This window comes from Lepus europaeus, chromosome 1 (genome assembly GCF_033115175.1).
Source record: "Lepus europaeus isolate LE1 chromosome 1, mLepTim1.pri, whole genome shotgun sequence".
Lineage (NCBI taxonomy): Eukaryota > Metazoa > Chordata > Mammalia > Lagomorpha > Leporidae > Lepus > Lepus europaeus.
In genome coordinates, this window is record NC_084827.1 from 108,767,342 (window position 1) to 108,792,849 (window position 25,508).

Sequence of the window (25,508 nt, forward strand, 5' to 3'; positions counted from 1 at the left end):
CTTTGGATGGTAGTTTAATTTATTGAGATATAATTTTGTCTCTTTCTCACTGATCTGTTTCCAACTTCAAAGAATGAGGAGGGAATTCATTCTCATCATGCCCTTAAAAGGAGCCATTCCAGGAGGTCTTCTGTAATTTTGTCCCAGACGGTGGAAAGAGTTTATTGGCCATTTACTCTGTGATAATGCATCCTTCATCTGTGAATGCAGAAACTTCTGGACCTAGCTAAGGGGCTTGGCTTATACCTTATCTATGAACATGAAAAAGAGGATGGAAGCAGAAGATATTCTTTATCCATCATGTGACACTGTCTCTGTCACGAGGACTTGATTATTGCTTTGTTCTAGCTCTGTCGGTTGCTAGCAGTTCACTACCCACATGGAGAAGGGAATATTGTAGTGAGACATCATCTTTGTCTTGAGACCTTGGGTATTATAGAATGAGCAATGTTGCTTAGGTGGAAAAAGCTGTGCCAGATCTTTTGTCTGCCTGTTTTCAGACACACAAGAGAGTCTCTTGTTAAGATTAGAATCTTGAACATGTTTCAGAGAAGAGTTATCTCAACATCCAAGGGCTGAAGAATTAACGTGACTAATATCTGAATATTATTTAAAATTTTATATATAAAATAAATATTTGTTACTATAAACATTCCCAATGTCCATCTCTTAGCGCTTTGAACCTTTAATTCAGATGCTTTATAAAAGGAATGCATTAATCGCCTTCAGGCCTGGCAAGAAGTGACTCAGTCTTGATCATTGGACAATACTACTGATTGGATTCCACAGTAACAGCAATTAACTGCATCCTGACCCTGCTTTTGTAGATGTGAATTTCCCAGTAATTGTTCTGGAAATGCAGAATTCTGCTCAGATTTACCACCAATGTCTTCTTCCCACCGAAGGCTTTAGCACCCACTCTCAGAATTAAAACTATTTCCTAGCAGTAAAGAAGAAACACACATCTTCACTTGAAGTTTGATTTGTCCTTTTGAAAGTGAGCAGTGAACGTGGAATTTACCTGAGATTATATAAGTGCATTTTAAAGACTTATTTTATTTATTTGAAAGTCAGAGTTACAGAGAGAGAGGGAGAGACAGAGAGTCTTCCATCTACTGGTTCACTCCCCAAATGGCAGTAACAGTCAGGGCTGGGCCAGGCCTAATCCAGGAGCCAGGAGCTTCTTCCAGATCTCCTACATGGATTCAGGAGCCCAGGCACTTGGGACATCCTCCAATGTTTCCCAGGTGAACTAGCAGGGAGTTGTATAGAAAGTAAAGCAGCCAGTTCTTTAACCAGTGCCCATATGGGATGCCAGCATCTTGAATCAGTGCCCATTGGGATGCCAGCATCTTGGGTGGCGGTCTTACTCACCATGTGACAATATCAACCCCTGTAAATACATTTTTAAAAAGCAATTGAGAATTCTCTTTTAAAACTAGAGTCAACTTTCTTTTCAGCCAGTTTAATGTTAAAATTTCTTGGTTAAAAAAAACTAGCCTAGCCGGCGCCGTGGCTCAACAGGCTAATCCTCCGCCTTGCGGCGCCGGCACACCGGGTTCTAGTCCCGGTCAGGGCACCGATCCTGTCCCGGTTGCCCCTCTTCCAGGCCAGCTCTCTGCTGTGGCCAGGGAGTGCAGTGGAGGATGGCCCAAGTCCTTGGGCCCTGCACCCCATGGGAGACCAGGAGAAGCACCTGGCTCCTGCCATCGGAACAGCGCGGTGCGCCGGCCGCAGCACGCTACCGCGGCGGCCATTGGAGGGTGAACCAACGGCAAAAGGAAGACCTTTCTCTCTGTCTGTCTCTCACTGTCCACTCTGCCTGTCAAAAAAAAAAAAAAAAAAAAAAAAAAAAAAAAAAAAAAAAAAAACAACTAGCCTACTCATCAGATAAATCTTATAGATACTAAAGTGGACATTTAAAATTGTAGTATGCCTATGTAGTCCACAAATGAGAACATAATCAGCTAAATTTTTAAACATGATATAGAAATACCTGAGAGATTTCTTCTCCAATTGGAAATTACTGAGCAGAAGTTGTTAAAAGCTGGTGATTTTCAACTCCTTGATTACCATTTACATTCTCTTATAGTTAATCTAAATAATTGAATCTATTGAAGCTGTTTTTCTTACTGATTTGCTTCTAAAATACTTTTCATGTGTCTACAGAATTCATGTGCTTGTTGGCACTCACACAACTATTTAAAACTTTATAAAATCTTACATAAAATCATTAAATTTATACCCAATTTTCTCTCTCTCTGGTAATGGAGCAGAAAGAACAGTAAAGACCTTTCTTATGGTACTGCAATGTAAGTTGAAATAAGAGAAAGGAAGGAGGTTGTGGGATCATGACAGAGATGATCAGATCCCCCAGGCCTTACTCCAGTGACTTACTTCTGTTTCATCCAAGGCATAGAAACTCAGAATTGAATTCTGACTCTACAGATGATAATTTTCAGGAAGGCAGTTACTCCTAATTGGCAGACTCACTGAGATTTCCTTTTAATGGCAGGCAGTCATTGGTATTGGAGAAGAAAATAGAATTCCTAAAGCAGAGAACAAGGTTTTATGAAGTAAGAATACTATATGAATTTGATTTTTCAAAGCAGAGTTGAATATATACATGGAAAGCTTATGAAGAGATCAGCATTACAATATAGGTTCAAAATAAGTATTAAATTTCAAGTGGGGCTGGCATCCTGGTGCAACTGGTTAAGCTTCCACCATGTGGAATCATGTGTAAGCACAAGTTTTAATCTCATCTGTTCTGCTTCCCATCCAGCTTCTTGCTAATGCACCAAGGAAAGAAGACAATGGTAGCCCAAGTCCTTGGGTCCCTGCCTCTTACATGGGAGTCCTGAATGGGATTCTAAGCTCCTGGCTCTGGCTTGGCTCAGCCTGGACTGTCATGGCCATTTGGGGAGTGAACCAGTGGATAGGAGATCTCTCTCCATAACATTGCCTTTCAAATAAGTAAATCTTTTTAAAATTACAAAGTTACTTTTATCACTTTTAATGTTATCATTTCCGTTATATTCCCATACATACAACATTAAATAAATCAAGTTAGTGTTGTATATTTATTTTCAACTTGAAGTTGTTTTTGAGGACCTAGTTGTTTTTTGTCAGCTAATATGTAAGAGTACATTACTAGCAGTTGCTTAAGATGATACCAAATTGTCATTTTTCATGATAACAAAGTCAGCCTTTTCTTAAACAAGTAACATACCATCAAATCTTCACTATTTTGCTTTTTTCATTTCCTCTGCTTGTATCATCTTTTCATTCACCATATCCCCATCCACCCTCTATTTATGTATCTCCATACTGCCTGACTCCACTATATAATCTCTTTGACAGTAAGGAGTACCTCTTATTTTTTGTTCCAAAAACATCCCAGTATCTGTGGCTAAACTAGTTTCTGAAAGTGAATTGCTCGTATTTGCTGAGTACTGATGAATCAAAATTCCAAAACAGAATTCCAATAAAACCCACAAATAGGAATAATAATTTTGTAAACCTCATAACAAAAGAACATCAATTGAAAAAATAATTACCACTGCTTTATGGAGATGATTTTAGCAGCCATTGAGGATTTGTGGAGCTGAAAAGTTCTGAGAGATCATCCAGAAAGGAGTTCTTATTTTGGATATGAGTGGACTGATGCCAAGCTAGGTAATGTAACCTGTCCAAGGTCACATGGAGAGTTTTCCACTATGAATGTCCATTCAATTTTTCCCACAATTTAACTATGAAAGAAACTATTATTAAATAGGTGCATCAGCAGATAAGAAGCAAAACGAAAGTGAGTGGATTATTTCTAGTTATGCAATAATTGATTTTCACTCATATTTTGACAGAGATGAATATGATAGTAGGTTTGATGGCAGTTACAGTTTAAGAAGATGATGGGCTAACCAATATTGGTTTTATCAAAGAATAAAGAAAGTGATCATCCTGCAGTGTAGCTATACATTTTTAAAAATATTAACCACAAAATGTCTAAACTCGAGGATGGCACTGTGACAGCGGGTAAAGCTGCCTCCTGCAGTGCTGGCATCCCATATGGGCACCTGTTCGAGTCCCGGCTGCTCCACTTCTGATCCAGCTCTCTGCTACGGCCTGGGAAAGCAGTGGAAGATGGCGCAAGTCCTTGGGTCCCTGCACCACTGTGAGAGACACAGAAGAAGCTCCTGGTTCCTGGCTTTGGATTGGCATAGCTCTGGCTGTTGTGGCCAGTTGGGAAGTGAGCCAGTAGATGGAAGACCTCTCTATTTCTCTGCCTCTCCTTCTCTCTCTGTATAACTCTGACTTGAAAATAAATAAATAAATCTTCTTTTAAAAATGCCCAAACTTGGCCGGCGCCGTGGCTCAACAGGCTAATCCTCCGCCTTGCGGTGCCGGCACACCGGGTTCTAGTCCCGGTTGGGGCACCGATCCTGTCCCGGTTGCCCCTCTTCCAGGCCAGCTCTCTGCTGTGGCTAGGGAGTGCAGTGGAGGATGGCCCAAGTCCTTGGGTCCTGCACCCCATGGGAGACCAGGAGAAGCACCTGGCTCCTGCCATCGGAACAGCGCGGTGCGCCGGCCGCAGCGCGCTACCGCGGCGGCCATTGGAGGGTGAACCAACGGCAAAAGGAAGACCTTTCTCTCTGTCTCTCTCTCTCACTGTCCACTCTGCCTGTCAAAAAAAAAAAAAAAATGCCCAAACTCAACGATTAAGTACCTGTTAAGCCAGAGTGCAACATTCACAACTTTTATGAAGACCAAAAGAGAACCTTGAGAAATAGGAAGCAAGTGATCTTGAAGTTCTATAATTTCTTTGAAAAGTCAAAATATAGTCTAAAATATATATGTTTATTTAAGCTACTAAACAATATTCAAAGGGCAGTTATCTTTCATAGAGAAACAAAATTGAATGTTTTGCTTGTAGCTGTACCTCTCCCTTAAATATATGAAGCCTCATAAGCCTTTGGTTCAAGCATTTAATCAAGTATTTGCTTCATAAAGCACTGGGTCAAGGCATATCACAATATTTAAAGCATTGTTTCTAGACCACTTGCCACAGGAAAATAGAAAAGAAATATAAATGTAAATAAAATGCATGAACAATCATAATAAAGAACTAGTTACTATTTCTGGGTTCTAGTCTGTGCCTATGTTTGTTCTTTCCTAAGTTCTTAAGTCAATTAAACATAATGCATGAGTTTTTATCTGATCTGTTTCATTCAGTGACTTATTCCCTTTGCAGAGACAAAAGCTATCACTAAGAAAAATAAATATAATTGATTGTTTCTTGGAACCCAAATAGAAACTTTCCATTTTAACATCACTTGCTTAGATATTGAAGAAGTTTAATTAGATTATTTTATGAAGAGGGCTTTCTTTATTCTAAAGGAAATAGATGATATTTCAGAAGATAATCCTTTATTTACAGACTAAAACTGAACTTTGCCATAACTTAGCATAAGCAAATATATAGTCCCTTTCCCCCTAAAGGACTCTTGCCAACATCTCTTTCCTTTACTGTTCACAGGCAGAAAGCCATTGACTTTACCAAGTGCATAGCCAAGTCTTCCATGATGAAGGCCTATATCATTAGAATTAGGTGCTATCACATTTCTCAGAAAAATTAACACCTTTCTCTCACATTCTTAAACAGTTCTGGTCTTCAGAAGTCAATTCACAGACTCATAGCAATCACACATGATTACGTCTCTTTTCTCTTTTCTTGGGGAAAGCAAAAGTTCTGCCCAAGGCCAAATAACGCAGATGTCACTAGGCCCTATTTCAGGGAATCAACCCCTTTAGAAGATTTTGGCAAGGGAGGGGGAAAACAGTACACAGAGGGTCAGATAATAATTACAGTTAGCCTTAGCTTCTTGGAATACCTTGGAAACATAAGCATTCATAAATTGAGTTCACAGACTGCTAACTATAGGATTCCCTCCTCTGCCAGGATTAAAAAGAGGAACCCCAAGATGTTGTACTCACACCTGGGGTCATTCCAGCACAGGTATGGAGGTGATGTGCTAGGCAGTTACATCAGTGCTCATGTGTATTCTCCCATACCTATTCAGCTGCAGTTGCATACAAGGCAAACATATTCTTTTGTTTATTATGGGATGTTGAAATGACAGAACAACTGTGTCTCAATATTTTCCATGACATGTGATACATTAGGAAGCTCAGAAATGGGCATACTTGCTCCCATTATCCATTTATTCTTCTTGAAAGTCTCTTTTACATTCAGTTTGCTATCTTGACATCAAAGGAACCTGTATTTCTCCTCTCTGTGGGAAACAGCAGGTTGTAAAACAGGTAAAGACTCCTTCTGGATGTGCACTCCTTTCATTGGCATACTGGATTTGACAATTCCCATTTCTATTCCTCTTACTCTTTCTGCAAGTCTAAGCAAACATAGAATGTGCATCTTTCCATGACTTCAGCAATAATGAAACTCAGCTATTATTTGCTATTCTTCTCATGGTAGTTGTTTCTAAGATTTTATCACACACACACATACACACACACTCACACACACAGTTGGTTAATGTTCCATTGCCTCTTTTCCATTTCCTCTTCCTTCTGCTGTACAAGACAGCAGTACTCTCATTATACCTAGAGTTATCCTTCCATGAAGCACTGATGACTTTAAAATCATACTTTGGATTCCATCATTTGGAGGTGTCTGGCAGGAAATAGCTGTTACCTGAAAGGGGGTTAAATGAAAGTAATTTAGGGACCAGTGCTGTGGCTTAGTGGGTAAAGCCACCACCTGTGGTGCCGGCATCCCATTTGAGCGCCAGTTCAGGTCCTTGCTGTTCCACTTTCGGTCCAGCTCTCTGCCATGGCCTGGCAAAGCAATAGAAAATGGCCCAAGCCCTTGGGCTCCTGCACCTGCATGGAAGACCCAGAGGAAGCTCCTGGCTCCAGGTTTCTGCACGGCTCCAGCCATTTTAGCCAATTGGGAAGTGAACCAGCAGATGGAGGATCTCTCTCTAAGTATCTGCCTCTCCTTCTCCCTCTGTGTAACTCTGGCTTTCAAATAAAATAAATAAATCTTTAAAAAATGAAAGTAATTTAATGACAAAGTTATCTACCATGTGGATTAACATAATTGATGAAGCACCCAACAACTAGCAAGAAATGTCATCCCAGGGAAAAGAATGGGATAGTGACACCAGCTCCTACTGAAAGTTGGAGTTTTGAAGGAGGTTTATCTAGAAAAGAATGGCTACTTCTTTAGAAGCTGAGATGTGATGCAGAGGAGGGGATACTCTCCTATTTCCTTTTTATGCCTATCTTGGGCTGAATTCAAGGAAGTCATTGGACAAAGTCTTCCAGATTATACAATCCATGGAAATTGAGTCTGATGGGTAAGTCTTCTCCCAGTCTGTCCCTTGTCCCACTTCTAACTCACATTTCAGCACTCCTAACACTTTCTTCAGTTGGCCTATATTCCTTGAGTCTATACTACTGCCCCTATTTCAGGGTTCCAGCTCTTGCAGGACTCTGGGAGTGTTGCTCTTTCCAGGTACCCATTTAGTTTTCCCTACTGCTGCAAGTTCCTGGGTGTCTCATCATCTTAATTCAGCTCCCTTCAGTTTTCTCTTTGTGTAGTCTTTTCATTTATAATATCATAATTAAAATATTTATTCCTTTGTAAACACAAGGACTTGAAGTCTACCAGATTTGAAGGGCTATGGTAACTGGGGAAAAAACCAATGTGTACTATCTTATCTTTAAAATGTTTCTTTCTCTTTGCTTAAAAAACAACACACACTGATGATGCCATTATCTTGTACACAGAAAATCCCAAAGTAAAGATGCAGTAGTGTTTCTATATAAAGTAAAAATCTGTAGTGTTTCTATATAACAATAGCAAATTATTGAAAAAAGAATCAAGAAAGTAATCACATTTATAGTAGCTAAGAAGAAAACATATGGGAGTAAATTTAAAAAGGTGAAAGATATTATAATGAAGACTCAAAAAGACTGAAGAAAAAAATGGAAGAGAACACCAATAAATAGAAATTACAGCCCATGTTCATAAATTAGAAGTTATTGTTATAGCACACAAGTGGCCCTGAAACCATCTCTAGAGTCAATGCAAACCTTATCAGAATAAGCCATGACATTATAGAACTAGAAAAAACATCTAAAATTCATATAGAACCATAATAATTCCTAAATAACCAAAGCAATCTTGAGGCAAAAGAACAAAGCAATAAGCATCACACTAACTGACTTCAAAATATAAAATACAAAAATATAAAATAGTAATCAAAATAACATAGTATTGGCATTAAAAACAGATGCATTGACCACTGGATCAAAATAGAAAGGCCTAGAAGTAACTTATGAATCTATAGCCAAGTAACATTTGAACAAAGTGCTGAGAACACACATTGAGGAGACAGTCTCTACAATAAATGATACTGGGGAAGTTGAATATCCACATGCAGAAGAATAAAACTAGACCTTTGTCTCTTTTCATATACAAAAACCAACTCAAAATGCATCAAAGACCTAGAAAAAACCATAGCAGAAATGCTGTAAGACATTATGATGGGCAAAGATTTTTGGCCAAGATCTCAAAAATATATGCAACAGAAGTAAAAATATACAAATGGGATTATATAAAATTAAAAGGTTATACACAGTAAAAGAAAAACACAGCAAAAAGACATTTCACAGAATGGGAGAAAATATTTGCAAACTATACACCTGTCAAGGGATTAGTAATAAGAATATGTAAGGAACTCAAACAATTCAATAAGAAACATTGTCAATCTGTTCTAAAAATATGCAATATATCTAAATAGACATTTGCTAAAAGAAGATATAGATGTACAATTGGCTAACATGTATTTGGAGAAATGTTCAACATCAGCATTAATCAGAGAAATACAAATCAAAACTACAATGAGATTACCTCACTCCAATTAGATTAGCTATTATCAAAATGACAAAACCTGCTTGTGAGGAGGTGGAGAAAGGGGCACCCTTATATACTCTTGGTAGGAAAGTCAATTTTTATGGCCATTTTAGTAAACAGTATGGATGTACCTCAAAAATTTTAAAAAATTATCATATGATCCAGCTATCTCACTATTGTTTATATTTTCAAAGAAAATTATATCAGTATGTCAGATACACATTTTCACTCCCATATTTATTATAGCATTATTCACAATAGCCAAGAAATTAAAACAACCTAAAGCTATCCATTCACGAATGGATAAAGAAAATGTGTTCTATATACATAATAAAATATTATGTATTATAAAAAACATGAAATATTGTACTTTGCAATAGCATGTATGGAACTGGAGGTCATTATGATAATTGAAATAATCCAGGCACAGAAAGATAAGAATCACACAATCTCACTAATTCGTGGAATCTAAAATAGTTAAAGTTGCGAGTTGAATAGTGGTTACCAGAATCTGGGAAGAGTAGGAAGGATGGAGGAATGGAGAAATATTTGTCAACAGGTACCAGCTTACAGTTAGAGAAAAGAAATAACTGCAGATGTTCTATTGCATAACAGGGGGACTATAGATGACAATAATGTACTGCATACTTCACAAAAGCTAAAAGATGGAATTTTGAATATTTTCACCACAGAGACATTATAGGCTTGAGGACATGGGTATGCTTTGTCCATTTGGTATTATACAGTATATACAGATATCAAAACATATAGTGCCTCATAAATACTTACAGTTATATGTGTCAACTTAAAAGTTAACAAACAGATATTTAAGATAGCTTACAGAGGTCAGCAATATCTTATGATAAATGATTTCAATATATTAGCCTTAACACTATGCCTACACAGGAATAAATATACCAATATTCAAGCATTGGGGCTGGCACTGTGGCATAGCAGGTAAAGCTGCCACCTGCAGCGCCGGCATTCCATATGGGTGCTTGTTAGAGTCCCAGCTGCCCCTCTTCTGATCCAGGTCTCTGCTACAGCCTGAGAAAGCAGTGGAAGATGGCCCAAGTGCTTGAACCCCCACAGCCATGTGGGAGACCTGGAAGAAGCTCTTGCTTGGGGAGCTTTGGATTGGCTCATCTCTGGCTGTTGCAGGCATTTGGGGAGTGAACCAACGGGTGGAAGACCTTTCTCTCTGTTTCTCCCTCTTTCTGTCTATAACTCTACCTCTCGAATAAATAAATATATCTTTAAATAGAAAAAAAATCAAGCATTAGTATTTTCAAATCAATTCTAATAATGATTTAAGAGGAAGGATAATTATTCCTTATATTTATTGAATTTATATGCTGGAACATTTAAATCTTGTAGTAATTTCATGAAATAGATATTAAGATTTATAGATGAGAAAACTGAGACATAGAATAATTAAGTATCTTGGCCAAGACCACATAGAAAGGAGGTGATTAACTGTAGTTTTTATACCAGCAATCTATTTGAAGTATTTCTAATATAAGGCAAATCAGCTTGTTTCATATAAAATTCTCTGCAATTTCACATTATTCAAATCATGGTGGCAAATCTCCAGGATCCATGTTCAAACAAAGGAAAGATGACATAGCTGTTCTTCCCTCGAATGGTTTATTTCACATTATATACATGCAGTATGAAATGGGGGAGACATTTCAATGTGTGGCTGGCCCAAGACAATTTTGAAATTTATGGTAGATCCAGAGCCTTTATTCTTGTCAGACACATTGTGGGATGGCTGGGGCAGAGTGGGAGGGTGACAGTTGACAGTGGTTTCTTTAGCCTCCCACAGCATGTAAAGGAGGGTAATTATGTTTGAAAATACTTTCACCAAGTCAATAATAGAATATACATGTGAGGAGTAGAGATAATTTGCTTTGATCTAGTGTGCTATAGTCTCTAGAAGTCTAAATTTGTTAAAAAATGAAAAACTAAATAACATACTTATTGATCATTATTATTTGACTAGGTTGATTCAGCAAAGCTTCATGTTGCACACATCATACTCAAAGAGGTGATTTCTCTCAGTTCATTTCTAGAAACAAATGCTTTTTTGCCCTGATTGATACTTGTGAAGGGATAAGCCACAAAAATACCATGACACTTTCTAAATATTAAAGCTTTGCTGGCTCCTCAAAGTGTGGCACTAGACTAGCACATTGCCATTTCGCAGCAGTGTGTTGAAAATGAGGACTCTTGGCCTCCACCCAAGACCTTCTAAATCAGAATGTACATTTTAAGAAGATGTCCAGGCAATTCCTGTGCACATTAATGCTTGAGAAGCAATGCTGTAGAAACCTGTTGTCCATCTTCTTCACAGCCGACCTCAGCTCTTTCAGCTGACCTACTTGCCTCTGCACTCAGAACACATAAATCCATCACTCTGCCCTTCTCACAATTCCCTAGCCACACATAACACCTTTGAAGGCATGCTCAGCCACACCAATTAAGATCCACCAGGCAAATGTCTAACCTGCTCTTTAAGTAACACTTTAAATGCTGATAGAGCTGTATGGTTCTTTAAGAAAAAATTAACATTTCAACTTTTCTTCCCACAAGTCCATCTGCAGAGGCATTTACTGTTAACAATCCTTAAATAACCTGTTTAGAAATTTCTTGTATAATCCAAGCATCTGAAATATAAATTTTGTAGGTTTTACTTTTATTTAGTAAATATAATTTTCCAAAGTACAGGTTATGGATTACAATGGCTTCCACCCCCCCCCCCCATAACTTCCCCTCCCACCCACACCCCTCCCATCTCCCGCTCCCTCTCCCATTCCATTCACATCAAGATTCATTTTCAATTATCTTTATATACAGATCGATTTAGTATATATTAAGTAAAGATTTCATCAGTTTGCACCCACACAGAACATAAAGTGTAAAATACTGTTTGAGTACTAGTTATAGCATTACTTCACATTGGACAACACATTAAGGACAGAGATCCCACATAAGTAGAAAGTCCACAGAGACTCCTGTTGTTGACTTAACAATTTGACACTCTTGTTTGCTCTTGTTTGTGGCATCAGGAATCTCCCTAGGCTCTAGTCATGAATTGCCAAGGCTATGGAAGCCTTTTGAGCTCACTGTCTTCTATCTTATTCAGGTAGGGTCATAGTCAAAGTGGAAGTTGTTCTCTCCTCCCTTCAGAGAAAGGTACCTCCTTCTTTGATAGCCCCGTTCTTTCTACTGGGATCTCACTCGCAGAGATCTTTCATTTAGGTCCTCCTTTTTTTTTTTTTTCCAGAGTGTCTTGGCTTTCCATGCCCAAAATACTCTCATGGGCTCTTCAGCCAGATCCGAATGCCTTAAGGGCTGATTCTGATGCCAGGGTGCTGTTTAGGAAATCTGCCATTCTATGAGTCTCCTGTGTATCTCACTTCCCTTGTTGGATTGTTCTCTCCCTTTTTTATTCTATCAGTTAATATTCACAGACACTAGTCTTGTTTGTGTAATCCCTTTGACTCTTACACCTATCAGTGTAATCAATTGTGAATTTAAATTGATCACTTGGACTAGTGAGATGGCATTGGTACATGCCACCTTGATGGGATTGTATTGGAATCCCCTGACATATTTCTAACTCCACCATTTGGGGCAAGTCTGATTGAGCATGTCCCAAATTGTACATCTCCTCCCTCTCTTATTCCCACTCTTATATTTAACAGGGATCACTTTTCAATTAAATTTCAATACCTAAGAATAATTGTGTGTTGATTACAGAGTTAAACCAATAGTATTAACTAGAACAAAAAATACTCAAAGGGATAAAGTATTAAATTGTACATCAACAGTCAGGACAAGGGCTGATCAAGTCACTGTTTCTTATAGTGTCCAATTCACTTCAACAGGTTTCCTTTTTGGTGCTTGGTTAGTTGTCACTGATCAGGGAGAACATATGATATTTGTCCCTTTGGGACTGGCTTATTTCACTCAACATGATGTTTTCCAGATTCCTCCATTTTGTTGCAAATGACCGGATTTAATTGTTTTTGACTGCTGTATAGTATTCTATAGAGTACATGTCCCATAATTTCTTTATCCAGTCTACTGTTTTTGGGCATTTGGGTTGATTCCAGGTCTTAGCTATTGTGAATTGAGCTGCAATAAACATTAAGGTGCTGATAGCTTTTTTGTTTGCCAATTTAATTTCCTTTGGGTAAATTCCAAGGAGTGGTATGGCTGGGTTGTATGGTACGGTTATATTCAGTTTTCTGAGGACTCTCCAGACTGACTTCCATAGAGGCTTAACCAGTTTGCCTTCCCACCAACAGTGGGTTAGTGTCCCTTTTTCCCCACATCCTCGCCAGCATCTGTTGTTGGTAGATTTCTGAATGTGAGCTATTCTCACCGGGGTGAGGTGAAGCCTCATTGTGGTTTTGATTTGCATTTCCCTGATTGCTAGTGATCTTGAACATTTTTTCATGTGCCTTTTGGCCATTTGAATTTCCTCTTTTGAAAAATGTCTACTGAGGTCCTTGGCCCATATCTTGAGTGGGTTGTTTGTTTTGTTGTTGTGGAGTTTCTTGATCTCATTGTATATTCTGGTTATCAACCCTTTATCTGTAGCATAATTTGCAAATATTTTTTCCCATTCTGTCGGTTGCCTCTTCACTTTCTTGACTGTTTCTTTTGCAGCATAGAAACTTCTCAATTTGATGCAATCTCAATAGTTAATTTTGGGTTTGACTGCTGGTGCCTCTGAGGTCTTTTCTAAGAAGTCTTTGCTGGTGCCTATATCTTGTAGTGTTTCTCCAATGTTCTCTAATAATTTGATGGTGTCTGGTCGTAGATTTAGGTCTTTAATCCATGTTGAGTGGATTTTTGTGTAAGGTGAAAGGTGGGGCTCTTGCTTCATGCTTCTGCATGTGGAAATCCAGTTTTCCCAGCACCACTTATTGAATAGACTGTCCTTGCTCCAGGAATTGGTTTTAGATCCTTGATCAAATATAAGTTGGCTGTAGATGTTTGGATCAATTTCTGGTGTTTCTATTCTGTTCCATTGGTCTATCCATCTGTTTCTGTACCAGTATCATGCTGTTTTGATTACAATTGCCCTGTAGTATGTCCTGAAATCTGGTATTTATCCCTGGTATGCAGGGATGGTTCAATGTTCGCAAATCAATCAATGTGATACACCACATTAACAGACTGCAGAACAAAAACCACCTGGCTCCTGCCATCGGATCAGTGCAGTGCGCCGGCCGCAGCGCGCTACCGCGGCGGCCATTGGAGGGTGAACCAACGGCAAAAGGAAGACCTTTCTCTCTGTCTCTCTCTCACTGTCCACTCTGCCTGTCAAAAATAAAAAAAAATAAAAAAAATAAAAAAAAACATATGATTCTCTCAATAGATGCAGAGAAAACATTTGATAAAATTCAACACCCTTTCATGATGAAAACTCTAAGCAAATTGGGTATAGAAGGAACATTCCTCAATATAATCAAAGCAATTTATGAAAAACCCATGGCCAGAATCCTATTGAATAGGGAAAAATTGGAAGCATTTCCACTGAGATCTGGTACCAGACAGGGATGCCTACTCTCACCACTTCTATTCAATACAGTTCTGGAAGTCTTAGCCAGAGCCATCAGGCAAGAAAAAGAAATTAAAGGAATACAAATTGGAAAGGAAGAACTCAAACTATCCCTCTTTGCAGACGATATGATTCTTTATTTAGGGGATGCAAAGAACTCTACTAAGGGACTATTGGAACTCATAGAAGAGTTTGGCAAAGTAGCAGGATATAAAATCAATGCACAAAAATCAACAGCCTTTGTATACGGCTAAGAAAGAACTGCTAAAATCAATCCCATTCACAATAGTTACAAAAACAATCAAATACCTTGGAATAAACTAAGGACGTTAAAGATCTCTACGATGAGAATTACAAAATCTTAAAGCAAGAAATAGAAGAGGATACCAACACAAGCAGGTTTAGCTTACAGCATGCTCTGTAAAAGGAGGACATGATAACGTTCCAGGCTGCCATTCCACTCAGTCTCTGCCCCTCTGCTTCCTCGTGTGTTGGCTCCACTGTACATCTTGTACAACCAATTACCAAATCATGTCACTGTAACTGACTTTAATTTTGCATTATTTAGGACTTAATGTTTCTTGTTGCCCAGATGTTAGGAAAGAGGAAAGCTTTAAGAAGTATTGACTAGCTTAGCATGAAGACGCTCATGCTTAAGAATGCAGGCTGTGGACCCTAGACCCCTACATCACATGGAACTGTGTGGCAAGGACTGAGGTGTGTTCAGTGTTGTTGGAAGTAGTGAGCTGACACACTGAAGACATATAGTTCAGTGTGGACCGTCTCATAAAATTGCTCTATAGTTTAATGCTCAGCACTTTGAAGAAGAAAATGGAGAATTTAATATATGGTGATTGGGTTAGAGAGCATTCAGGAAAATAATTTGCCATGAAGTCTAGTGTTGTGTAGATTGGCCAGTCATTTATATAAAACCCGATCAGAACCAGACACCCATGATTTTAAAGATCTGAAATTAACTAATAGGGTGGAATTTTTCATTGTCTCTACTTTATAATTATCAAAACTTTTTATTTTGTATTTTTACTGCCTTTAATTGAAATAAAATGTTTATACTTAATGGAAAAAAAAAAGAAGAGGATACCAAAAAATGGAAAAATCTTCCATGCTCATGGTTTGGAAGAATCAACATCATCAAAATGTCCATTCTCCCAAAAGCAATTTATAAATTCAATGTGATACCAATCAAGATACCAAAGACATTGTTCACAGATCTAGAAAAAATGATGCTGAAATTCATATGGAGGCACAGGAGACCTGGAATAGCTAAAGCAATCTTGTACAACAAAAACAAAGCCGGAGGCATCACAATACCAGATTTATCTTTTTTTTTTTCCCCAGAAATGACATCACATGATACACCTGGATGTACACCTTATTTAATTTACATAGCTTATCACTAATTTGTTTCTTTGTTATTTCCCTTTTCCGATTTTACACTTTTTTTTATAGGCATATGAAGAGAGAAACCAAAAGGGAGACAAACAGAGATCTTTTGTCTGCCAGTTTACTTCCTAAATGCCTGCAACAGCTAGGACTGAGCAAGGCTGAAGCCAGGAGCCCAGAACTCAGTCTAGGTCTCCCATGTGGGTGGAAGGGCTCTAAGTACTTGAATCATCACCTGCTGTCTTCCAGGCTGCACAGTAGCTAAAAGTTGGACCAGAAGAATGGCTAGAATTACAACCTTATTCTGTGATATGGATATTTTAACCACTGCATGGAATACCTACCCTGTCCCATGTTATTTCTTAGAGCATGTTTTGTTATGCATATAGATGGATACATCAAAACAAATAAATTTCAAATGATAAATATGTGATTTCTTCTTATTTTTTGCTTTTTCAAACAATAGTGATATAAAAACCACTTTAAAGTGTATTTCCTATTTGTGCAAGACTCTGTAAGTTACATTCTCAGAAAATGGATTTGCTGAATAGAAGGGTATGTGCCTTTTGATATTGGTAGGTATCAATAGACCTCCTTCCAGACATGCATATTTTATATTCTAATAAGAACAAGATAACTGTTTCCTATATCTTTGACATCACTAGGAATTGTAAAACCTCTTACTTGGTGAAATTTAGGCATATTTTTGACACCACCCAAGAGTTTCCTTGAGGTGCTTACCAGAAGAAGCACAGAGTAGAGGAGAAAGAGAGTACATTTTAATAGATGGTACCACGCACAGACAGATGTGAGTTTGGGTTTGTAAAAGAGGATAGAGTTTGGGAAAGTGGTCAGAAGGCGAGTTCACACAGGATCTGGTCTACCTGCTAAAGAATGATGGAGCCACATTCAGAATGAAACCAAGAGAATATGGTCTTGAAAAGCTCAAGTCAAACATTTTGTTTTTTCTTTCTGCCAACTGGAGGGAGTCATCTATTTCTGTTTGGGCACTGACTGATATTAGTATTACAATTGTGTTATTTTCTCCTAAACCCAAGTTAGACAAAGTGGGATTGGTTATGAAAGAGTTGGCTAACGGCCAGGAAAGCAAGTTTGTAAATCTGAAAGTCAAAACCAAAACTTTTTTTAAAAAAGTGTCTTAGTTGTGCTAACAAAGTTATTTCTTTTTAAGATTTATTTTATTTATTTGAAAGGGAAAGTTACAGAGAGAGGACACACATACACACACACACAGAGAGAGAGAGAGAGAGAGAACCTTCCATCCACTGGTTAACTCACCAGATGGCCACAATAGCCGGGACTGGGGCAGACTGAAGCCAGGAGCCGGGAGCTTCTTCTAGGTCTCCAACATGGGTACAAGTGGCCCAAAGACTTGGGCCATCTTCCTCTGCTTTCCCAGGCCATTAGCAGGGAGTTGGATTGGAAGTGGAGTAGCTGGGACTCAAACTGGCATCCATATGGGATGCAGGTATCACAAGCAGTGGCTTTACCTGCTATTGCAGAATGCGAGCTCCTTTCAAAGTTATTTCTAATGCTTTTTACCAGGAAGCTGGATCGGAAGTGGAACAGCTGGGACTAGAACCGGTGCCCATGTTGGATGCTGATGCTACATGCAGTGCTTAGCCCTGGTAGTTCTATTTTTTTTTTTCACTAAACAAAAACAAATTGATTTTATTTGTAAGTGTGATCGAACTCACATAATTATTTAAACACCACTTACAAATGCATTCAGTTCTAAATTACAGCTGCAACTATATCTTCAAAATAGAAATTTTTTTTAACTTTTATTTAATGAATATAAATTTCCAGTGTACAGCTTATGGATTACAATGGCTTCCCCCTCCCATAACTTCCCTCCCACCCGCAACCCTCCCCTCTCCCGCTCCCTCTCCTCTTCCATTCACATCAAGATTCATTTTCAATTCTCTTTATATACAGAATATCAATTTAGTATAAAGATTTCAACAGTTTGCACCCACATAGAAACACAAAATGAAACATACTGTTTGAGTACTAGTTATAGCATTAAATCAAAATGTACAGCACATTAAGGACAGAGATCCCACATGAGGAGCAAGTGCACAGTGACTCCTGTTGTTGACCCAACAAATTGACACTCTAGTTTATGGTGCCAGTAACCACCCTAGGCTGTCGTCATGAGTTGCCAAGGCTATGGAAGCCTTCCAAGTTTGCCGACTCTGATCATATTTAGACAAGGTCATAAAAGACAGGGTGAGGATAGTAACCAATGATCCTAAGAGTGGCATTTACCAGGTTTGAACAGTTATACAGCATTAAGTGGGGAAGAGGACCATCAGTACACACAGGTTGGGAGTAGAGCCATTGGTGGTAGAGTAGAGGTTATGATTACAAAGGAAGGGTTAAATACTTGTAAAATCCTACAGGTGCTTTCAAAAATACTGTAAAGTAAGCAAGTGCCTCTTGTTGGTTTATGAGTTTATAATTTTAAACATGGCGACTTAAAGTCTTTTGTCATCCACAGTTATATATGATTTGCTGCTCATAAAACTAGACTGTTGTTGGTTCTGTGTTTAGCTGTCCTCCTATAGGTTCCTATGGACTTTTTTCCATCCACTTCTATTGTATTCAGTACTTTGGGATGGCTCTGTAAACAGATGAAGCCAATAATGTATTAACAGTACCAACTGAGAGAAAGTATGGTTAACTGAGGTTACTAAAAACAAAAAAGCAATTCAAATCAATTGGCAATCTACAAAAAGAGTTAAATATTTTAAAAGCTAGTATTAAAATTGCTATATTGGTCTATTATGTTATGTTATATATGTGTACATATTGTATGTCCACATGGGGAGATTTTATTAAGAGTTTTATTATAAATGGCTTATAGATAAGATTGTCCATAAATTTAAGCTGCTAAAATCTATCAAAAATACATTTTAATTTGTGTGACCTGAATCTGTGTATCATATGTTTTAAACTTGTTGGTAGAAAGAAATTAAAAACATTTTATATGGTTGTGCTTAAGTTTACTGGTTAAACAAACTACACCATGTTAGATATTTAAGAGGTGTTTTCAAATGCATGATTCTTAAAATTTATAGAAGGCATTGGACCTTCTGGTAAATGTTTTCTTAAGTTGTTATCTAATGGTTGAAACTGTTTGCTAAGTATTCATGTGATATTGCTATTGTCAGCAAGCGATCTAGGACTTGCTCCCTCATTTCTCTATTCTAAGCCCAACTTGTTCTTTCATTTCTCTATTCTCTTCAAGGTAGGAAACTAATTCTATTATGAAGGAATCTGTAGGACACACAATTTAATCTTTAGACCTTATAAAAGAGATGGCTAACATTTTTCTGTAATAGCATAGCCAAAATAAGAACTTAAATAATAATCTCATAGCTAGATTCACTTTGCCATCAGCGAAGTATACAGTAAGTAGTTCTATTTTTAATTCAAACTATATGCAATATTGAATCTTGCCTTGTAGAATAGTGAATAAAAGATATGGATCTGGCTTCTGAGGATATTGAACATTTATTTTCTTATTATAAAATGATAGATGTAATGGTGAAATATCTTCAAAAGTTGGTGTGAATTGAAAAGTATCATGTCTGTAGAAATATTAATATAGCAATTCAAATAGATGCCATTATTATGTTGACTAACAGAAATTTATCTACAGATTTCTTAGACTAATGTGTTTTATTCATAGATATCCCAGAATAAAGACCTAATTTGAAATGTTAGTACAACACACTAAAAAGAATTCCTGACTCTTGGGAAAAATGTGTGTGTGTGTGTGTGTGAAGCTTGTGAACTTCTACAACAAATATAAGCCTTAGAAAATTTCTGAACACAGTTGCTGGAAAGCATAAACATTTTATGGGGAGGTATCATTTAAAATTTTGAGACCTAACATGTAATGTGTGATTTTAAAGGCCAACAACTGCCACCCACCAATACTTCTAAAGATAAGAAAACAATCTTAACTATTTATTCTCAGCCTGAAATTTTATCACTTTATATGTACATTAGGACCCCAATTGCCTTCTGTGAAGATTGGATGATCCTAAATTGAATGTATATAATCTTTGAAACTTATAGATGATTTCGAGCATACCACCTGGATACAGTAACTATAGAAAGCAGATTACTGTTCACTTGGGGAAGAGAATTTAGGTTGCTAGATCATGCAGGGAGGAAGTGAGGAGTAGAAGTGGGGGAAGGAAGAAGGGGGGGGGAATGTCCATATTTTGATGACATCTATTCAAACTGAAAGGTGATGGATCTAGAGAAGTCTCTAGTAGAAACCAGTGAAAGAGGGACTTAGGGTCACTTGATTGAGTGGTGAGATGGTATCTGTGGAATCAGGGCTTTAGGACATAAGTGCTGTAAGATTCTAACTCCCTGAAAGTTGTAGAGAAGGCATTTGGACACCAGAGTATGGTTTTGGTAAGTATTTGAAGAAATTACACCCAGATATTCAAGAGGACAAAAAGTTGCAGCTTACACCTGGGTATTCAAGTTAGAAATATATTTATTTATTTGTTTATAATTTTAACCTTTCCAAAAGGAGAAACAATACATTTGTTGTATTATTTAGTATAATAGAGCTTTTCATCAGGGAGTTAATTTAGGCCAGTGATTCCCAAATGAGGAGGGAGAAATTCTGCTTTCAGAAGACATGCATTAATGCCTGGAAACATTCTGATTGTCACTAGTGGAGATTGCTGCTGGCACCTCTGAAGTTGAGACCAGGGATGCTCCTGACCATTTTGCTATACAGAGGACAGATCCCACAGGAAAGAATATCTCAGTTAAAATGTCAATGTGCTGAGTTGAGAAGCTCTGTTTTAAACCAATCTATCATTTTGCAAATGAGAAATGGAAAATCAAACAGGGTTAGTGATATGTGCCAAGTCACAGAGTGAACAAATAGAAGAGACAAATTCTCTGGTGTTTTTTCTATTACATGATTTAACCTCTAAGAGCTATATTCTCAAGTGGAACTGTTGGATAATAGAGTTTTTTTTTAATAAAGATTATTTATTTGAAAGTTAGAGTTACAGAGAGAGACAGGGAGAGACAGAGGGCAGTCCCCCATCTGCTGGTTCACTCCCCAAATGGCTACAGGAGCCAGGAGCTTCATCTGGGTATCCCATATAGGGGGGCAGGACCCTAAGCACTTGTGCCATCTTCCACTGTTTTCCCCAGGCCATTAGCAAGGAGCTGGATCAGAAGTGAAGCAACTAGGGTACAAACCGGAGCTGTATGGGATGCTGGCATCACAGGCAGTAGCTTTACCACTATGCCACAACACCGGCCCCAGAAAATAGTTTTTATGACTATATTTAGTCTTAAGATGTTCAGACTTATCTTATAACAATGTATAATTGTTAGCTCAAAAAACTTTAAAATGTATTGTTGATTACACTTGGATACCTAGGCAATAAAGAACATAGAAAATTTAATTACATAATATGTATTCAATTTTTACATAGTAAAATTATCTTTATGATGTTTAATGAAATGACTGCCCAGCATAGTGTTTCTCATACTTCAGCATACCTTACAGTCTATCTGGAGGGCTTGTAAAAACATAAATCGACAAAACTCCCCTGGAGGTTTTGACTCAATAAATCTAAAGTGCGTATTGAAATAAACAAGTTCCCAGGTAATGCTGGGAGACTATATGTTGTGAACCACTGGCCTAACAACTGGTAGGTACTTAGTAAGTGTAACCCTAAGGTCACATGTGTTTAAAATAGTCAACCTCGGCTGGCACCGTGGCTTAACAGGCTAATCCTCCGCCTTGCGGCGCTGGCACACAGAGTTCTAGTCCCGGTTGGGGTGCCAGATTCTATCCCGGTTGTCCCTCTTCCAGGCCAGCTCTCTGCTATGGACCGGGAAGGCAGTGGAGGATGGCCCAAGTCCTTGGGCCCTGCACCCACATGGGAGACCGGGAGAAGCACCTGGCTCTTGGCTTCGGATCAGCACGAATCGCCGGCCGCAGCGGCCATTGGAGGGTGAACCAATGGCAAAAAAGGAAGACCTTTCTCTCTGTCTCTCTCTCTCTCTCACTATCCACTCTGCCTGTCAAAAAAAAAAAAAATATATATATATATATATATATAATCAACTTCATCAAAACTGTAATCTCACTTTATCATAGAGTAATAAATAATTTTAATCCACACATAGAGGAATATACTCATAAAGATGGAAGAATAAAAATTTATTTAAATTCCATTTAATCTAAATTTCTCACTTTAAAAGTAAAGAACTTCATATTTTAGGTTAACTACCAGAAAGAAGTATTACTTCGTAACAACAGCCAATACAAAACAGTTTTAAAATCATTTGTAAATAACTGAGTAATGTCAGTGTTATTACAAATATACGTAAACCCAAAGACTGTAAATGCATTCAAGTATATTTTCAGCATTACACTTATGAGAAACGGTCCAAATGCCAAACTAAGTAGAACCTGGTCTGATAGAGCTCTTAAACCAATGTGTATCTATGGGAAAAATGTCTATTGACATCAGTAATATAAAACTAGGCCCTGAGGGACTATAACTGTCTCTTCAAATTATTTGGAAAAGCATGTACAGGCTTAATCACTTAAATATAGCATAAAATTATAAGCAGTGTATTTTCATCTTAAATAATGTGCTACTTTTAATCACCGTTAATATAGTAAAACATACCCCAAGAAAATTCATTTCAGTAACACTCATTTTCATTTATTTAACTTAATAAAAAGAATGTAAGAAATTTCAGATGCTTTAAAACTGTTTCCCTGGAAAGTGCACTTTAACTAACCTGCCTCTTGCCAATGCTTGTTAAGAGACTCAAACAAGCAACAGAATGGTCAACTTTCCATTTAGCTCTTTGAGATCATGAGAAAATCTACACAGCCTTTTTCCTCATAATTCATGACCTCCTGTCCAAGGCAATGAATTTCACTTGTCAACGGTGTGCAGAAAAAGCTGCATTTACCTTCAACTTAAAAATATCCATCAATCTTGTAAATTAGGTTTCATCTATTGTGGCATCATCTCTGGTTAAAGCTAATGGCAATTCCTTGCCTATACCACACTGCTGCCGCAATCTTACATACAACTACATCAGGCTTTTCTGCAGCATTTGATAAGAACCTGCTGTTTTAACTAATTCCTGGAGCAGGACACGGTGTAAGAGTCTGAAACAGAATTAGTGGTGTAATGTTTCTCCTATTACTCATAGAGTGAATAATTGTTCCTGTCAAACCTAGGGTCATCCCTCCAAGCCTCCTAAACGCAGCACAGGTTGAGCCAATGCATTAACCCAGCATCATGCAGCACAAGTATCAAATGGCGCTTTTACTGCAGTATTCACCTGGCAAATAACTAGGCAGGGTTTATTGTTTGTTGAAGTCTTGCAGCTGCTGGGCCATACAGGCTCCATTACTACCTTAAGAAAACAATCACAACAGAAGAAAACCCAGGCAGACACACAGACACACACACACAGACACACACACACATCTTATTTACATGGGAAGCAAATTTATAATCAGAAACAAGAGTAACATAAAAGCCAAGAAAGGTAGTAAATCTATTTAAATTACAAGCCACAACGCATAATGCTCTCCTGCAACACCTCTTAACCAAAGAATTGCACTCAGAGTCTAAACATCAAATACATTCATTCCTTGATGGTTAGAGATGATGCTTACTCAGCAAATTCCAAGTTATCATTTATTTACTCCAAGTATGCTAAAACTAGGATTATTAGACGACTTATAGTGCTTTTTCAAGCCTGCTGAAATAACTGGAATCTCAGAAATTTCTCCCTGCACCTCTCAGCATGACTGACAGGAATCTGTCAAGACTACAGTATCCAAACAACTGAATCTTTCAGAAATATTTACCCCCGAAAGATGTAGTGAGAGCTCAGCTTCCTTCAGCCTCCATAGCCCCTGAAGTGTTAATCAGAAGAAACAGTCCCATGAGTTTCCACAGGCCAGCAGTGCGTCTCCTACACTTGACCTAGAGAGCGTTACATAAGGAAGCATCAGTGCTGGGAGCTTGCTGAATGTCATCACCAGCGAGAGTAAGACGTGTTGGCAGCAGCAGGCAGGCGGGCAGGCTGGGAGTTTGCATGGAGATCCTGAAGTCTTTCTTGTCTTCCTTTTTTGAAATATTTTGGAAGGAGAGTTAAGAATAGCTCAGAAACTGGGCTCATGTTTTCTTTTCGTTTGTGAGAAGAATGACCAGAAGCACAAAAGCTGTATCTTGCAGCAAGTGTGAGGCGTCTCTTTCAGTATTTGCAGTAAACCCCAGAATGAACTGCTGTCTGCAAAGTCCGGTACCGTGACATCTAAAATGAAGTGGCTGGTAAAGCTCAAAGGCTGATACGGAGAGCTTTTGTCTACCTTTAACTCATCGTGGTAAGTAGGGGGGAAAATGTGAATTCGTAACGTGATAATAATAGTTGGGGCTGAGAGTTGTTTCACAGGATGATAACTAAAGAATTTGTAAAATCATGTTCCTTAAATATTCTGTCTCAAGCAAGATGATACGATTTTTACTCTTGTATATAAAATTCAGAATATGATGGGTTAAACTGGTTGTGCTTCATGTGTTTCAACTTCTGAAATTATCATGCAAGTAATAAGGGGTAACTATCCACAGTGGTTTGAAGATGAATGTCAAGTGTGCTAATTGATTACTTCTGTTATCTATACTGCAAAACAAGGTCAGGTTTTAACACCAGATTTTGCATATAATGAATCAATTTTTAGGCACTAAAAAGAGTTTTTATAATAGAGCAAGTGAATCACTGTGCTTTAGAGATAAGCTTTGATGGAGTCACTTCTTGGACATCTGGGGATACTTTGAACAGCAAATTAAAAACAATGCACTCTGCATCTAATTTAATTCAATTATCTTAACTGTGTGCAATACAAGTTATACCCTTAAAAGCCAGGAATAACAACTGCAGTCCTCTATGATTGTGAGTACAGTGATATGGTGTTATTAATATAAGATGACATTATATTGTTTAATTATATATAAAATTGTGGTTTTATATGGGATGTGGGCTAAGATGTATAATTCCTGAGGCAACAGAAATAGAGAAACCATGCATCATTTAAAATAATCTTAATGCTCTGTTCTTAGCTGGAAAGCATATCAGCTAATGCAGTATCCTGAGAATAGAGTAAGGAAATAAGAGAATTTAGGTATGAAAGAACACAATGATCTCATTCCACCCCAGACTTTAACTTGTAAGGAAACAGAGATAGAAAGAAGTTAAATGACCTACCTTAGCTGAAATGTTGGAAGAAGGGGGTAGAAATGGTCTTCCTGATACTCACCTGGTGTTCTGCTATTATACTACTGTGAACAACTGTGCTATGATACTACAGTAAATGCTTGCTGTATAGTGCTTTTTTTTTCCCTCATGGAAATGATAGAAAACAAAGTGGAGTAGCAGTAAGTATCTGCTTTCAGCTATGGTTTGATTTTGGAAAAACAAGTCCTGTGTTGTGTGGAATGAGAGATTTTCTGCAATTATTTCTTACAACTGTAA